The sequence below is a fragment of the Marmota monax genome, unplaced genomic scaffold (genome assembly GCF_021218885.2).
Source record: "Marmota monax isolate L192 unplaced genomic scaffold, Marmota_monax_Labrador192_F-V1.1 WCK01_AAM20220418_F8-fsc00062, whole genome shotgun sequence".
Lineage (NCBI taxonomy): Eukaryota > Metazoa > Chordata > Mammalia > Rodentia > Sciuridae > Marmota > Marmota monax.
The window spans coordinates 6745715-6762768 of record NW_026695221.1 but is presented as its reverse complement, the minus strand read 5'-3'; positions in this window follow the sequence as shown (position 1 = coordinate 6762768).

The window sequence follows — 17054 nt, the reverse complement described above, 5'->3', positions numbered from 1 at the left end:
TGGTCACTGGTAATTCCCGCAGGCCTCAGTATCTACAAAATCCCCAAATGATAGCTCACTTGTCAGATCCTGAACATATAGGAAGCTGAATTCCTGCCTTAACTTCTATGTCCTTCCTTTCTGAAAAGATCCTCTGGTTCTCCTCTCTCTACCAATCTTACACCTTCTAGGTGTTGACACCTTTGCCCATAAGATTCTGTTTCTGGGCCATGGCAGAAAAGACATTGCCCATCCTCTCTCATTCAGATGTTTCCCCTGTTGGCCATCTGAACAACCAGGGAGCCCGCTCCCACCATTTCCTTCTGTTGCTTTAAGATCCTGGCTCAAGCAGTTAACTATGACTGAGGAGAAGGAGAAGAGCCCCTATATTGCCTGGGGAGCACCTTCTCTGTTTCTTATCCAACAACTGGGTACCTTCATTTACTCTTCTTATACCGTGGCCTACCTTGTCTCTTATGTGAGGTAAGAACCACAGAAACTTATATTGCTCATATTGATTAAAAAGAAAAAAAGAAAAAGTTGCCCATTGTCTTCTAAAACTATTCTCTGGAAACTTCTTTGCATGTGTACTGGTGACTGAGCACCCAGTGCCCAGCAGTGGCACTTTTTCTGGATGCTTGATTCTCAAAGCACAACGGAGGTCTCAATGGCCCCTTGTTACCAGGGGATTCAGAGAGGTTCCCTAAGTTTGCTTAAGGTCACAGATGAGAGGCAAGCATCTCCCAAATAAATGTGGAAGGACATCATCCTGCATAAATACTCCATGTCTATGGCCACTCACTGGGCTCCAGCCACAGCAGTAAGGAGAGCCTCATCTCTCCCAATAGCATCAAACAGATTTGTGCCATGCTGTAGAGCTCTGGCTTCCATCCGCCACCTCAGTTCTCCTGTGGCAAGATAATTAGGAAACACCTTTTTCTGATTCCCAGAGAACAAATGAGCTGTGAAAAGAGATTAGACGAGGAAGAATTGCTTTCAGGGAGAAACCACTTATACTGCTTGGCTTGGTTTTTACTAATGACATCTCCTTAAACTGCTGTCGTGTTTTTTTTCCCCTTTATAGGATTTCCCCTTGTACAGGACACACCATTACATGGCTAAAAATTTAGTGCTAAATATTTAGTGCCCATAAAGAGAATTTGACCTTATAGAGCTCTTTCTCATTTAAAATCAATGGTTTGAGCAAACTGATTCTTCTTGTTTTGTTAATCTAAAAATGGAGTGTCAACATCTGGATTGGCATTGAGATGGATATATGGGCAAAGGTAGAAAGGACAGACCCAGATTGAGACTCCTGCCTCAGGTGTTATTCTCTGTAGGAAAACACAGTTCAAGATGGCAACAAATGCAGACAATGCAAACAGTATGGGTTCATGCATTGGGCTCATTCATTCTGCCTTAAAATAACTTTAATCTCTTCTTTATGTTAAATGTTCATGATCCACACTTTCTATGTAACAAGTAACTTCAAAATATCCACTTTATAATGGTGTATATTCATGGCAAAAGTTGGAAAATGATTGATATGGGCAAACCCTGGGGAGGGGTCAGAGGAAGATGTGATAGTTAATGTTGGCAAAGGATTTCAGGACACCTAGAATGAAGACTGAAATTTTCTGTTGAAAATGCCATTGACAGAGGTTTGACGGTGGAGTTTTCTTCTGCTCCAGTCACCCACTGACAATATTAAGAGTTCAGATGGACAAATTGGCTATCTAGAAGTTCCTTACTTAGACTAGCCTGGAAAGATATAGCAGCCCTTCAGGCTTTGATTTAGCATGAGAAGAAATATTGCTATCAGCCAGAGGTCAGAAGATCCAGTGTGGTCCTGTCTTCCACATCTCTCCAGGATCTACCCATCATTGTAACCATCCAGAAGCAATCAGCACAAGTGACCAAGCTAACAGCAGGTGCACAGCCCCTCAGTCAGCAGCAGGGGAGAAAAACACCAGGTGACTCTGAGGGTGCTACTGCCTTCCTGAAGGTGACAGAAAGCACAAGACACACAGACAGGCAGGAAGCTCTGGGAGTAGCCGGCCATCTCCCTGTGGGTCTGTGCCTTGCCTGGGATTGCACTGAAAATGCTTTTCAGGGTCAGAAACTCAGAATGGAGATATATAATGTTGGGAGTGGGGGACTGGAAGGAAACCCTAAATGGACATATTCACCAGTCAAGCATGAATCGCAGTTTAGAAAAGAGAACTAGACACACATATAAAATCAGAACATCATCCTCAGAAAACGCATCCAGACCCAGAAGATCTGCTCCATTTGCGCCAGTCAAAAGGCCAGCACTGATGTACTCACCACAGATGTCTCTGTAGACACTATTAGAATTCAGCAATAAGGCTCGTTGACTTGTGAGTAATAAATAAATGCCTAGGAAGCAGTATTAGATATAGAGATTCCCCCCCCCCACCCCCGCTAAGGGACTATTTACTTTTACTCTGAAGCTGCTATTCAAATAACCTTGGCTCCTGTGGCAGAGGCAAACGGCCTAATCCCAGGGGAGAAATGACTGAGAATCTAGGTGCCTTAGCATGTGCTTTGAACTTCATCCTTCTATCAAGTGGTAACAGCTAAGTAGAGAGAGCCAGGACTGAGTGGGATGAGGTTGCTTATAGTAAGAAAATAGTTGACATTTATATGCATTTAGGATCCCTCTGTGTGCACTCCCTGGATGCCACCATTATAATCCAAATGGCCTCTTAAAATAAACAAACTCATGGAAAGACTGCAGCCAGCCCTGTGTGACTTGAGCCTTAGAGGCAATAATGTTTCCTCACTGTGTAATTACCTGGAGAAGGGAGCAACCAAGGCCGGTCAGGAATTCACCCACCATCTGTTCCCCTCACAGAGGGGAGCCCATTGGCTCTTATCCATGGGTACAGCTGGGAAAGAAGGGCAAGTAGTTGTACCCTGACTGCACCCTGATGGGTGAGAACTGGCTCCTGCAGCTCCCTGGGTCATTCTCATTCAAGAGCTGCACTGGCAGAGGCTTTCTGCTCCTTCCCCGGGGCTACAATACTCCACACCAACTTGCCCCATCCTCAGGGGTCCTCGTATCCTTTTTGTATATAAGGATGGAATTCTGGGGGAGCTGTTTCTGTTTAACCTATTTCCCAGAATCTCACACCACAGAAGAACCTGGGTATTAATCCAATAGCCATTCATCCTACCATTTCCTTTGGGCCCAGTGAAGCTCTGCCAGGCATTCCACTGTGGTAGAGGTTGAAAACCATACGTTAGAAAACAGAGGACCAGCTGGGGTTGTAGCTCAGTGGTGGAGCTTGTACTTAGAATGTGCAAGGCTCTGGGTCCAATCCTCAGCGCCAAAAAGAGAAGCAGGGGCAAGAGATGGGAAGGGAAGGGAAGGGAAGGGAAGATACGCAGTTCCATATAATGTCCCAAACATCTCTGACTTCTCATTGCTTCAATTTTCCTACACGTATCACCATTTAAAAAATATTTATTGAGTACTGACTATGTTCCAGAAACAGGAATAGACACCGTAGATTCAGTAGTGCCAAGACTTAGTCCATTAGAGTTGCTATAGCAAAATACCTCAGCCTGGGTAATCTATAAACATCAGAAATGTATTGCTGTATCCTCTGGAGGCTGAGAAGTCCAAGATCAAGGCACCAACAGATGCAGTGTCAAGCAAGGGCCAGTTCCTCACAGATGCTAGCTTCTTCATAACTTTGTGTAGCAAAAGAAAAAAAAAAGCCTCCCTCAGGTATCTGTTATCAGAACAATAATTTCATTCATGAGGGTTCCACCCTCACCACCTAATCACCTCTCAGAGTTCCCCACCTCCTAACACTATCACATTAGGGGTTTGATTTCAACATATGAATTTGGGGGGGTGATATTTAGACCCTAGCATAGATGATATAAACTCTTGCCTCCATGGAATTTACTGTTTGATGGGGAGTAGGGAGAGATAGAAACAGAAAAACAAGTGAAAGAATTACAGTTTATAGTAAAGGCTATGAAAGACACTGACAGGGGACTGAGCTCAAGAAGAGCAGGAAACATGGCAAGGGCTGGCCCTCTCAAGAGCCTGACAGGACTTGAAATATGAGGAGGAGTGTCCTCACTGGGCAAAATGGCCAGGGATAGTGATTCTAGGCAGAGGGAGCAGCATGTGTTTAGAAGTCTGAGGTGGAAGAATCAGGGTGTATCTGTAAACCAGAAAGTGTCCAGGGATGCTGCTGCAGTCCTGGGGAGAAAGGAAAGAAGGAAGAGAGGACTCAGCCAACAGCTGGGAGTCTCAGAGTAGGGTTTGGATTTCATCCCAAGTACAGTGGATAGCAATAGAAAGATTTTTTTTTCAGAGAATGACCAAAATGCAATTTCACTCTGAGATGGTGTGGGCCCAGATGCATAGCCCTTCCCTTATCCTGGGGGTCCGAGGTCATAGGTCACATAGGGGTACTTTCTATGTTGCTCAGTTTAGTTGTACTCAACCCTGTCATTTAAGATCTCAATGCCACTGACAATTCTAAATATTTTTAAAATATTTATAAGTGGTCAACTCAGGGGTATTTCTGAGCTACTCTGCATAAATTCATCCTAAGTTTTTTTCACACACCCCTTATGCATAGATGCTGATCAGATGGTTCAAGGACCCCTCCAAGTGCTACCAAACATGGGCCATGTCCACTTACATCACTTCCCTCCTGCACCTGCAGAGCAGACTCCCTGAATCCTACTTAAGAACATGGAGAAAGCCTTCCAGCTACATGACCTTGACCTTGATAGCTACTTTCACATCCATTTAGAATAAGCAGCATCTGCAAGAGAAAAAAAAATCTTTCCAAGGACCTTGAAACATTCACTTTCAAAGGGAAATCTCATTCTGCAATGGACTGCTTGCTACTCTGTGTGACATGCGTGCAACATCTGGAAAGCTGGATGGCTCTGTGTGATGATCAATGAAATCCAACTCATCCCCTGTCTCCCACCTCCGCCTCATGATCACTAGTTCCAATGACAGTCACAGATCCCTGTTGGCTGCCTTCTGCCCTCCTGCTCCATCTACCTTTCATGCATAATGTTCTATTCCCTGCTAGATTTCCCCTCGAAGGGCCCCTCCAGCACACCAGCCTGTGGCCAGGTTTAACTTGCTCTCTGCACATGAAAAGAAGATGGTTTCTTTTGAAAAAGCCAAAACCAGCAAACAAACAAAGAAGGATGGAAAAACTGGTGGATGGTCCCTTACAAGTGGAATCTCCAAAGCCTTTCCAGGCCATCCATCCAGGCTAGACTTAACTTGAATTCACTGGCTTAATGGGCACTGAGTTCTTCCTGTGTTCAGAGTATCTTGCCAGGATCCAGAAAAATATAATAAAATAAAATCAAAAGATGCCACCCCTACTCTTTCGGAGCCTGTAACCAAGCTCCACAGAGGGTTCCACCCAGATTGCTCTGATTCATTTCACTGACTGATTGTTTTGTTTGTTTGGTTGAAACATCGTTGTTTTATAGATAAGGACAAACGCTTATTTTATTGGTCGTTAGAGGAAGGAACCAGGTAAAAATTAATGAAAATACCTTCCTGAATAATTATTGAAAAAAAATAAGACTCAGCTTACAGGTTTAATCTCCAAAATTGATGATTCTCCCTGCAATCAATATTAATGATTGACATATTTAAAATGTGTCATCAAAAGACAAGGCTGGTTTCAGGCAAAACTTCCACCTGCCCTATACTGCCACTTTCATAGTAGAATATGCCATGGCCTACATTGTAATCTCTGAGCAGCTGCTTTTGACTGGTAACAATTAGTCCTCTGTGCTCTCAGTCGTCCTGGTCCACACTGTACACAGAGATCCTCATGTAAGGAAAACCATTCTGAGTCTTCTGAGAGTGTTTACTGAGCACCTCTGCTGACACACAGGTGGAGATTGTATCTAGGGTTCCCTCTTTCTTTTGCTACAACTCTGAACACAGTTCCCAGGATTTTTGCATGCTCCAAGTGAAAAAAAGAAAAGAAAGAAAGAAATGGTGGTCATTAGCCATTGATCCACAGACCTGGAGAGAGAGAGGGCTGTCCTGAGCCTGCTGCCTGCAGGGCTTCCTCTGCCCTCTCTAAGCTACTGGCTACAAGTGGCCACCATGGTGGCAGCATTTCCCAACTGAAACACAGAGGGGTTTTCTGCATAAATAGGGAATCCAGTCCTTACATTTGCATACCAATACTGAGCAACCTTGTTGCAGCACCCAGGCTCAGGGAATCGAGGACATAAAGTCCAGCCATGGTGGCTGGGATAGGAGCAGAAGAGACCTAATAATCCATCGAAGAGACCTGAGAAGACTGACACAAAGTGAATTCACAATGTTGGCTTAGCCTTTCACCAGCCCTATGAATGGAAGTACACATATTACAATGGAAGTATATAGTAGGGATCTTATGTGGGCTGGGAATATGGTGTTTGAGATGAGATCTAAAGGATAAGGGATGATGGGGTGAAGGCAGCCCTTCAAGTGCCTGAATAACTTGGAGAAAGGCTCCCACTTCCTGAGAAGAATGATGCACTGGAGAGGGTGTGGCTGGAGTACAGGTAGGGGCATGGCTGGACTGCAGGGAAGGACCAAAGGGAAAGGGTTGGGGAGACAGCTGGAGGACTACAGTCTGGGCCACCAGGAGTTGTCATGGCCATGAAGGTTTTGATAGTCACCTAAAACCAGTGGAACACTACTGAAAGATTTTCATTGTTTTACAATAATTAGTCTGATTGATAATGTAGAATGAATTGGAAGGGTCAAGAAATGGTAATTTGGACCAAAAAGTCAGTGGAGTTAAAAAGATGTCAATGGATTTGAAAAAAATGTTAGAGAAGTAATGAACAGACAGGGAGATGGGGTGTTAGGAAGAATGCTCAGACACCCTGGCTTGCAGAATACAATGGATACTGGTCATTCACTGAGCTTACAATAGAATCTAATTTGGGGTGGGGAGAGTAACATGAGTTTGGCTTCAAATTAAACTCCTGAATTTTCATGTTTGCATTTGAGGACACTCACAATTAAATATTCAAATGTACACATCTAGACCTCCAAGGATGAGGATGGGGAGAGCCAAGTTTGAGAGTCATTGATATGTAAGTTGGATTTGAAGTTGAATTGAAATGAGATTGTCCTAGAAGAAAGTAGAGAATGGGTAGAGGTTAAGCTAGGATGGACCCTCAAGGAGCTCTCTCATTCAGTGGTTCAACTGGAGAGGAGGATGAGTCTGTAGGGGAACCAGAAGAGGATTTCTATAGTACCATCACCTTCTAGCATTTTCCAGGATGATAAGCTGCCGCAGTCTGGCTGGGCACAATCAGGAGACACTTGTCAAAAGAAACTAACTTTATTTTTAGAACCACACATGCCAAACAAAACAGCTCCTCAGGAAAAACCCTCAGAGCCCCAACTGCCACCACCGGCTTTCCACAAGCCTCTCCCTCAACCAGAAGCCTCACCACCTCCCCCCATCCTCCTGCTCTTGAGGCGATTGGCTGGGTCGTGTGGGCGGAGCCAAAAAAGTCCCCCAATGAGCAGCTCCGTGGTCTGAAAGGGCAGGGAAACAGCCCAATGAGCATCACCGCAGAGGAGCCAATCAGCTAGATGTTGCTGGGGCTGCTGTGAGCCGGCAGCTGGAAGTTTGCTGGCAGCTGGAAGTTTGCTGGGGCCCCTTCGGCTGTGGCTCTCAACAATAAGCTAGAAAGAACACCTCCCCACCTCACCTCCCAAGGTACCAACCAACACAACCACTGCTTCTAGGACCCTTCTGATTCCTAGGCTGGCCACACAAGACAGTCTGTCTTAGTCCTCCAACCCCCACCCCACTCTGAATACAGCTGAGGTTTCTTTCTTCCTACATGTCACATCATCTAGGCTGTTCTGACTTTTTCTCCTAATGAGTTCTTTTTATATGGTAGCTTTGCAATTTCTCTTGATTTCCACTGCCCATTTAAAAGCTTATTTTCATTTCTGAAGCATCCTTTTTAAACTCCATGTCACCTCATTGGTTTCTATTGTAATGTCTGACATGTAGCTAGCTTAAAAGAGTAAATTTCCATATTCTCCTTACAGATTTGCATTTCCATTTCAACTGCAGAAAAGACAGTTGAATCCTAGGAAATAGCTGGTGGGCACCAAGGTGTATCAAATGAAACTACTGGCTCCATTTGCAATATGAGATCTAGGGCAGGAAAATTTAAGAAGCTAGCCCTGGGAAGAGAACTTAATTATTAATAGTTAATGTAAAATTTGATTCCTATATCACTGCCCCATTCCCCATAATTTATATTTACTATGCCTAGAAGGGCTTATTCTGGAAGATAAGCCAAAAGCTGCTTTGGTTGGAGTTTCAATGAAATGTCTCAAATTGTTCCACTTCATTCATTTTATTTGCTAAAAGATGACCTTTGTATCTCATAAGTCAGTGCTCTTCACTTCTACAGAGCCGGTGACTCATCACCCTGCCCTCCTCATGAAAGCTAGGACAGTTGTGCTTAAAGTTTCAGTAGCAAAAAATTCTGCTGGCTTCACAGACGGGTACAACAGATGGTAACATTTTCACTCCCATGTTTACGAAATTGACACCAAGATACACACCATCTTCCAAGAGTCACAGCGATCTTTATAATTCTCTACCTCACTTGTCCTTGCTGACCTTTAAGTTGATTACAAGCACCCTTGCCTTACTCACTAATTTCCAATCAGTTATAAATAGAAAACCATGTGCCCAACACAAACATTCCACACTACGGTAACCGATCACCCTTATCTTCAAACACCACACAGGTGCATAGCAGGAAGCATTTCATCTGCACTTTGAGTGTCCACTCCATCTTGAAAGGAGAAAAACCTTTCAGTCTGATAGGCCCAGAATCATCCTGAGTCTCTTTCTGTGCTGAAGAATAATGCAAACTACTTCATGAAATGTCCAAGAATTAACTGAGAGCTCAAGGGAAAGGTTTCATTCAGTGGTCTCTCTGTGACAAATGTGAGCTTCTCTCCCCTTTAACTTGGGGACCATGTGCAGAGATGGGCTCTCCTGCAGGTTTGCTCTCCCCAATAACTAGCCACAAATAAAGATGTCCCTGCCCATTCCCCCTCATTTTTGGTCTCTCTTGTCCCTCTTTCACTTCTCCATGCCAGCATTTCCCATTGTGACTGATTTTCTAAGAACTTCTTGTGTCAGGCAAGTCAGGTGTCTACTGCCTGACAGCCTTGTGCTTTCAGCTGCTCCTCCAAGCCAAACACTCCCCTGACTGGGAGAGCCCACTTCCCTCTTCCTTCCTAGTATGCCTCTTCTTTTTTCTCCTTCCTCCTTCCCAGCATGCCCTGGCCTTTCGTTCATTCGCTCATTCTACCCTCGTTTACTTACCATGTACCATGTACTTGGTCTACTCAGGTCCTCACTCAGGGTTTTAAGGTGGGCCCTTTTGCTACAGAAGCCAGTCACATTTCACACTCAGTGTGCAGGGTGCTGTGGCTGAGGGCCCATCGTGGCTAACAAGCTCAGCTCCCCTATTACTCCTAGACACAGGACAGAGGAGAATCTAGAAGCATTCTTTCTAGAAAAATAAGTAGGCCCCCTTCCCCTTTAGTTTGTGAGGTTGAGTCAAGTTCCAATTTCATTGGGACTGAGACCAATAAGGGCCTTTAGAAATGGATTCTCTTTCTACTTCTGTAGGCACTCAGCCCATGAGTTGGACAGCGACTTTACAGTGATGAATACACTCTTCAAATACGAGGGAACACATGGAAATTAGCCACAATAGAAGGATATAATAAATTATTCTAAAGCAAAACAGCTCCCAGAAAATTGTTTGCCATGGTCATGGAGCAAAACAATGACCTCAGCCCCCAGACTGTTGCAAGTCTGGCAGACATGCACACTGAGCAGAGCAGCATTATATCTTAATTGCTGAACAGGCTCTGCAGAGGGCCAGCAGGCCTGCACATCTGAACCCCTTCCCCAGGAAAGTGGGAAGCAAGAGAATGAATTTGACATGTTTGTATTTGGCTGTCTAAATAACCACTTCCCACCCCATCATCTCCTTCTCCTCCCGCTGCCGCCTCATGGTGAACAAGAATGTCAGTGGCCACCAAGACAGAGGCTGTTGGCTGAAGACCCTGTGCTGCCCCCCACTCCCCAACCCCCCCCCACCTCTCTGCTTCTTAGCATTTCTTTTTCTTTCATAGTGATTTGATTTTATTTCCCCATCCTCCTTGCTTTCCTCCTTCATTTATGTTTGGTTGGATGTTTGAATTCTGCTGTAGGCTGAATGTTAGCTTCCCCCCAAAATACATAAATTGAAACCCTAAACTTGAGAATGATGGTGGGGACTTTAAGAGATAAATAGTTATAGGTGAGGCCAGGAAGTGAGGTTCTTAGTGTGGGATTGCCGCAGTCTGGCTGGGCACAAAATCACGAGCCACTCAAGCAGGAACAAACTTTATTTCTGAAACTCCCGCCAATGCCATGCACGCTCCCGGGAAATATATCGAACCACACACCCGGCGTTCTTCCAGGCCACACTACACCAACAGGAAATCCCTCCTCCGGAATTTCCTCCTACTGCACTTCCCCAACCAATGGGAACTCTCAGGGAGTCCCGCTAGAGCTCCAAAGTAGAATGTAGATCTTAACATAATCATATCATCTCAATGGCTTGCTGGCTCACCTTTCAACCAAAAATGCCATGCATCATTCTTACTTGGCTATGGCTCTCAGCATGGGATTAATGTCTGCATTAAAAGAGGAAGAGATGAAATTGAAAAGATCCATCTCTCTACTCTGTGAGGACACAGGGAAAGATAGCCATCTGCAAACTAGGAAACTGGCCAGTGCCAGACACAGGGTCCATTGATGTCTCTTAGTCTTGGACTTACCAGCCTCCAGAACTGAGAGAAAGAAATGTTTGGGTTTTTTTTAAACTACCTAGTTATACTAATTTATAGCATCTCAAGCTGACTTAGACACCTTCAAAAGACAGTCTCAAGGACAGTCCTGGGAAGAGATGGTCAAAGCTCTCTCATGGCATTAAGAGGAGTACTAACTTCCTTCAACTAAAATTGCTAGGTTTAATAAATAAAAATTAAGAATTCCTAGTGAACTTAAATTTTATATAAATAATGAATAATTTTATGACATGAGTATATCCCACATAATATTTGAAATATACTATACTAAAACATTTTCTATTATTTATCTTTTTTTTACTATTTTTTAGTTGTAGTTGGACACAATATCTTTATTTATTTTTATGTGGTGCTGAGGATGGAACCCAGTGCCTCACACATGGGAGGCGGGCACTCTACCACTGGGTTACAGCCCCAGCCCTGTTTATCTGAAATTTGAATTGAACTAGCAGTTTTGTATTTTGATTTGCTAAATCTGGGACTCATGCCCACTTCATTCAGCCCATGTGGTACCTTGGAGGGAGTAATGATGATAGTTTAGGTTATTTGGCCATCGCTGTATTGGGGGAAATTATATGAAAAGTCAATCAATACATTAACATGTTAATAACTCAAAAGATTCTGTTGTATTCACTGGACTAGTAATCAAGAAACATGAGCTCAGAGAGGTCATACTACATCTCAAGCACTCAGTTCCTTTGTCTGTAAAATGGAGGCATTTAGCTGGATGATCCTTTAGTATCCCTTTGGTGCTGACATTCTGAGTCTCCTCGCATAGCTAGAATCATATTCAAGAATGTGTGAGAGTTACCTGGAGAATGTTCTGAATGCAGATGACCAGATCCAGTCTTCAAGAATCCTAGTAAGTCTGGTGTGGGCCTAGGAGCATGCATTTTAAAAGTACATCCTATGTCTTTCCGATGTTGATAATCTGAAGACTATAGTGTGAGAAATGCAGGTATACTATTATCCTTCTTGGCAGGGTATGTGAACGTAGGTGGGTGGGGACTGCTTCATTTTTAAAATATCCAGGATGAAAATGCAACCTAACCTTAGTAGTCAGAAGCCATCATGAGACCAGTTATGCTCAGAACTTCACCTTGTTTGCTCAATTGCCACCATCTGGGGACCATTGCAGAGGTTCCCTGTCTTACCACATAGAGCGGGCAACTCAGCCAACAGCTGAACAGGATGTGGCCTCAGAAGTAAAACTTAGTTCTGTCCTAAAAAAGAGTGTGCAGGAGCAACACAGTAGCCTGGCTCTGGGAACACAATGCTGTCTTCAAACTAGGGGAAATGACATGGGGTTGCAACAGCACTGAGGTTCAGGCTCTTGGAACTGATTATGGCCATTGCTATAAGCCAGAGGATTGGGAAAGACCACCTTGAGCTCACAGAGCTCTGCATTCCCCCCTTTGCTGATGGCCTCAGTTTGCCCACTGTAGATGTTTGGATCTGGAATGTCCCCCGACAAAAGCTCATTTATTGAAAGCATGGTTCCCAGATGTTGGGTTTTTAGACAATGATTGAATCATGGGAATCTGACCTCATCAGTGGACTAATCCATTTAGTAGATTAATCTATTGATACCTAAATGGATTACAGTGAGGTGGGACCTAGCTGGAGGAAGTAGGTCACTGAGGCATGCCCTGCAAGGGCTTTTCTTCTACTCAGTCCATTCCCTACCCCCTCTTTCTCCCTCCTTCCCAGTTGACATGAACTGAGCAGTTTTCCTTCACCATACTCTTCCACCTTGATGTTTCTGCCTTAGAACCAGCTTGCCATGGACTGAATCCTCTAAAATTGTGAGGCAAAACAAATTCCTTCTCTAAGCTGTTCTTGTCAGATATTTTGGTCACAGTGATGAAAACCTGAATAATACAACTATGAAACTTGTCATTTCTTGTAGTTCTCATCCCCATCAGGAGTCAGTCTAGACTCTTGTGGCTTTTGGCCTTGTCCCAGGTACAGCCAAAACTTCAAGTACATCCTACCTCTACTATTATATTAGCAAGAGTCCAGCCCTGCAGTGTTTGCTCAACGTATCTAACAGCAACACTACTTCAATGCCATATAGGTCAGTGACTAAGGAAGTGTGTTGTGGAGCAGATAATTTGGAATCAATCCCTGGATCAACAACTTGCTTGATGACCTACTGCCACTTACCTAAACACCTCTGCAATGTTCTCCTACCGTGGAAGAACCAGTCCCAAGGGATGAAGTTAAGTTTCCAGCAGGAGGTGATTTGAAAGCAAGTCCACAGGTTTTACAGGAGTGCCCAGACAAGGCCTGGATATAATAGGCTCCTCTAGGATCGGTCTAGGGCTGGAGCCCCAACTGGGATCACCGAGAGATTTCTGAGCTGCCTGCAGTCTGAGGATCTTCCTGCCTGGCCCAACTTCCTCCTCCCTCTCCTTGTATCAATGTCAGATTACATAATAACTTAAGCCTCCCTCTACCCATTTCTGCTTAATTCCCCCTCTTTGTCCACAGGCAGTACCCCCTATACATCTCCAGCATGTCTAACTATGTCTTGACCTAGTCTTCCTGGAGGACCCACCTGATGAGTCATCCTAAGTCTTAGGGTTCCATCCTTCCACATCAGGGCTCAAACTTTAACATGGGGGAATTCCCAGGGGCTGTGCATTCAATCTCTAGTAACTTCACCCTTATGATCAAATCCTGACTACATTTTTAGCTCAGGCTGTTCCATGGAAGTAGGAGATGAGATGCTCTTTTAATACTGCCATAGAGACCTGCTGCACTGATTCTTACCCTGAGTTGAGAGTTAGTAAACTTGAATCCATCATTCTCCATTATCAATATTCCTAGTGTGGTGAACAAAACCAGCCAACTCCACAGTCATTTTCATCCCCCTCCTCCATGTCTTTTACATGCTAGAGTTATTGCATGAGCTGCTACAGTCCTCTACATTTCTATCTCATCTCAAGCCGGCACACACTTCCTGTCAGTACTTCTTACTACCCTGCATGCCACCTACGAAGTGGTGTTTCCACCTGCTGTAGAGTGAATCTTTTTTTTTTTTTTGATACCAGGAATTGAGCCAAGGGGCACTTAACTACTTAACCACCTCCCTTTTTTATTTAGAGACAGGATCTTATTAAGTTGCCTAGGGCCTTGCTAAATTTCTGAGGCTGATTGTGAACTTGGGATCCTCTTGCCTTAACCTTCTGAGCTTCTGGGATTACAGGCATGTGCCATCACACCCAGCCATAGTCTGAATCTTGAATGTTCCCCTAAGGCCCCTGTGTTTAAGGCTTGGTCCCAGCCTGTGGCAATACTGGGAAGTGTTGAACCTTTAGGAGGAGGGACCTAGTGGGAGGAAATTATGTCACTTGGATTATGTCCTTGAAAGGTATTGGAACTCTGGTTCCCCCCATCCACCCCCACCCGTCTCTCTTCTTCCTGGTTGCTTGGTGAATAGCTTTGATCCACTAAGTATTCCCTGCCATAGTGTTCTGCCTCACTATAGGCCCCAAAACAACAGGGCTAACTGGCCATGGACTAAAACCTCTGAAACTGTGAGCCGACATAAACCTTTCCTCCTTTTAAGTTGATTATCTCAGATATTTTGTCACAGTGATAGAAAACTAGCTCACTGTTTATCCAGCACAATTCCATTTAAGAACTTTATCCTCAGCTGCCATTTCCTACGTCTACTTCAGGTACCAACTTTTAGTTTGGGTTCCCCTAAAGTCAGAGGCTGAGAATAGGCCTTGGGTACACATTGATCATTTCTTCAGGTGGTGATCCCAGAACACACAGGGAGGAAATGTAGAGAGGAATAGACAAGGGAAGGGAGGAAAGTTCATACAGGCTGTGTTGTAGAATGTGAACAACTGAAGTCTGTCCCACTGGGGATCCTTCAAAGTGTGATGCAGAATATGGCTCAGAATTACTCAATTAAATGAAGGTGGGATAATTATCACCAATTCTTTTCCCACATTGGTTTTCTTACCCTTTTTGCTCTGGGGACTGTAAGTTCCCAGCATTTCAAGGTGAGGCAGCCCTGCATTCTATCTGAGCAAGTTCTTACTGCACTGAAGAAAAAGCCTTTAGGCAGACAAGCAGAGAGACGCAAGGGCTAGAAGCAGGAACTTGTTATCAAGAAGAGAACCTGTCCACTGCAATTGGGCCCAGATCATGAGCAGCATCTGCCATATGGGACATCAAACTTACACTTCTCAAGTTGGCTACTTATACCTCCAGGTGTGCACTGTGGGCATAATGGTATGTCAGCACCTGGCACTGGCTGGGAGGCAATTCTGGGAGCACCTGTTATCCTTGTAGAGTTTTATGGGGACACATTTTTATATTTTAGCGAGTTAGAATTATAGACTAGAATGTAAATATCCCATGAATTTTTAAAATGAAATATGAAACTTCAGAAAATCCTCATCCTTGACACCAGCTGCTTTGTATGACCTCCTTAGGGACCCCTTCATCCAAGTGGAAAAGACTGACAAGAGGAACAGTGAATAATTTGAAGTCTCCCAAGATTTTTAAGTGAGAAATTGCAATGACCAGATTTGTGGTTTCAAGGGAGACACTGGCAGGAGAGAAGGGCTGGGACATTTGGTGAAGTCACAGAGGGCCCAGAATGTGCAGGACACATTCTAGAACACAGAAGTGGCAGCAGATGGATGGCAGTTCTCATTCTGGGGGCTGGGGGAGGCACCAAAAGGTCATTCTGCAATTAGTGTTGAATTAGCATTTTGAGGTCCACTCTGAACAAAGCCCAATGAGGGAATTTAGAACAGGAGAACAGACTGGGCACTTCCCAACTGATTCTTCAAGAAAATGGCATTGGGCTTGAGTTCTGAAGGATAAACAGGAATGAATTAAGTAAAGGTCTGGAATAAAAAGGCCCTGGACCTAGAGGTAAGCTTGTGCAGGAAGATGATAAGAGCTTGGGATGTTGGCTAGAGTGCCAGGTATGTAATCCTGAGCCTCTGGAATTACAGGCATGTGCCACATGCCAAATTTCCTCTAAGTTATTTTCGTTGGGTCTTTTGGTCACAGCAATGCAATGTTGATACACATTGTCTTCCAGAAGATTGACTCTCAAAGTGAACATGAGATCTAGGGTAGTGGGGGTCTGAAGGGAAATGGGGTGGGCAAAGAAGATTCTAGAGTTTCTGAATGCTATTATTTTAAGATGTGAGAGACTGAAGCATGTTTCACTGTTGAAAAAAAATACATTCATGAGCCCCTTAATGACATTTTTGTCAACAGAAAACCATATATATATGGGAAACCATATATATATGGTTTTCTGTTGACAAAAATACACACACACACATCTGTATATATATACACACACATATATACACATATACATATGTGTACATATGGGTTAATAGTATTTGTGTTAAAAATATGGGTTAAAATATTTGTGTATATATGGGTTAATTTTATATATAGATACATATATGTTTATATCTATCTATCTATCTATATATATATATCCCCATAAAATTATATTGACTAGTGACATCATAGCCATCTTAATTTGTATTAGTGCTCTCTACAATATTTACAAAATGACAAAATAGTGTAAACTACACATCTCTTAGAATGTGTCCTTGTTGTTAAGTGATATGTGACTGTATCTTCTAGAGAGGAGAAAGTAGAAGAAGCACAACAGTAAACAATTATCAGAAGTGAGGGCCCAAAGGAAGAGAAAGGGGTGAGATGGAGAGCTCATTGGCAGTACCACAGTGGAGAACCCCTCTCCGTGTTGCACTTTACTGACCCTGATTTTCTTCATTGCCTGTTCTTCTCCCTTATCTCTGCTTTCTTAACTTCCAGTTTATCCTCCATTTCCCAGAAAAAGTCACCATCCCCTTAGGCATCTTACTCAACCCAGCCCCCATTTTCCCCTTGTCCCACTGCATGTCTTTGTTCACACCAAATAATGGCCTGTATCCTCTGGATGTAATGAAGGCTTTGTCCACCAACTGGCCTGGCCTGGCATCCGGGTAGTACTTCTGTGTTTTTTGTTTGTTTGTTTGTTTTTGTGACTCCCTCAACACCTAGCTCTGACCTAACAAGAAAGACAAATGGACTTTGCCTGAAATGTTTTCTCCTCATGGAACCAGACTAAGGA